This window comes from Otolemur garnettii, unplaced genomic scaffold (genome assembly GCF_000181295.1).
Source record: "Otolemur garnettii isolate 467f Iridium unplaced genomic scaffold, OtoGar3 scaffold00011, whole genome shotgun sequence".
Classification (NCBI taxonomy): domain Eukaryota; kingdom Metazoa; phylum Chordata; class Mammalia; order Primates; family Galagidae; genus Otolemur; species Otolemur garnettii.
Genome location: NW_003852406.1, coordinates 16,937,024 through 16,938,591, shown reverse-complemented (window position 1 = coordinate 16,938,591; position 1,568 = coordinate 16,937,024). Strand labels below are relative to the sequence as shown.

The window sequence follows — 1,568 nt, the reverse complement described above, 5'->3', positions numbered from 1 at the left end:
AAATTTCTAGATTTAAAGGACTACTGTGTTTCCCCAAAAGTAAGACCTACCCAAAATATAAGCCCTAGCAGGATTTCTATGCATTTATTAAATATAAGCCCTACCCCAATAACAAGACCTAGTGATGGGCTTGGCTATGCAGCGTATCTGCATATAGCCACGCCATGCATTTTGGAGCAGAGAGGAAGATATCCCCTGAAAATAAGCCCTAGTGTGTCTTCTGGGAAAAAATAAATATAAGACAGTGTCTTATTTTCAGGGAAACACGGTAGTATTACAGATGAAAAGAAACCCATGTCAAAGCACATCACAATAAAATTTCACAACACTAACAATAAAAAGAAAATAATACTAACTGAAAAGGCTGAGCACAGTGGCTCACACCTGTAATCTCAGCACTCTGGGAGGCCAAGGTAGGCAGATTCCTTGAGTTCAGGAGTTCCAGATCAGCCTAAGGCACAGCAAGACCCCATCTCTAAAAAAAGAAAAAGAAAAAAAACAAAAACTAGCCAAGCATTGCGGTGGGCACCTATAGTCTCAACTACTTGGGAGGCTGAGGCAAGAGACTCACTTGAGCCCAAGAGTTTAGGGTTGCTGTGAGCTATGATGTCATAGTATACTACCAAGGGTGACAGACTGAGACTCTGTCTCAAAAAAAAAAAAAAAAAAGAGTAAGTTTCTTCATCTTAATGAATTCTGATTTAGCAACTTTTCCTTTTAATGACTGTACTTTTGGTGACATAGCTGAGAAATATTTGCCTAACTCTTGGTTTCAAAGTTTTTCTCTTGTGATTTTTCTCTAGAAGTTTTATAATTTTAGAGTTTATATTCATGTCTAGGTTCATTTTAAATTAAGTTTTTTATGTGTTATAAGGTTTAGATAGAACTTCACATTTTGCATATGATGTACAATAATTCTAACACCATTTGTTAAAACTCATTTCTTCATGGAATTACCTCTGTAGAAAAATCAACTGACAATGTATATGTAGATCAATGTATGGACTCTCTTTCACTGTTCTATTCAGCTATCTTGATGCCAATGCCCCATTACTGTAACTTTATAATAAAATTGAAGTTAGGATCCTTTTGTAGTTCATTAAGTGTGATGACTGGGTTTTCATGTTCAAGCATGAGATATACCTCCTTTAAACCTTATGAAGACGTCAGCATATTACCCATCTGAGGGTTAAAAAAAGGAAAGTATATTCCCACAGGATTTTAAAATCTGCTTGTCAATTTTATTAAAATGCCTGCTGAAAATTTGGAGTCACTGAATCTACTGATAAAACTGAGGAGAACTGACATCATAATATTGCTGAATATTTTGATCCATAAACATAGTACATTTTTCCATTTATTTGTTTTCAAGTATCTCTCAGCAAGGCCTTATGCATCTTTTGTCAGGTTTATCTCTAACTATTTCATTACAAAAAGATTTTTATTTATTTATTTATTTATTTATTTATATTTCCTCCTTCTCTTCTTTTTTTTTTTTTTGAGACAGAGCCTCAAGCTGTCCCCCTGGGTAGAGTGTCGTGGCATTACAGCTCACAGCAACCTCCAAC

The 1,568-nt window shown here is 35.1% G+C and overlaps 1 protein-coding gene and 1 non-coding gene across 2 annotated transcripts in view; one reads left to right on the top strand and one right to left on the bottom strand.

Moving 5' to 3' along the window:
- Window positions 1–1,568, bottom strand: part of ZNF609 (zinc finger protein 609) — a 236,861-nt gene that overhangs the window by 124,405 nt on the left and 110,888 nt on the right. The gene's annotated exons all lie outside the window — the stretch shown is intronic.
- On the top strand, window positions 1,084–1,188 carry LOC111723459. Its single transcript, XR_002771986.1, has one exon. It is a non-coding gene; the product is annotated as a small nucleolar RNA U13 (small nucleolar RNA).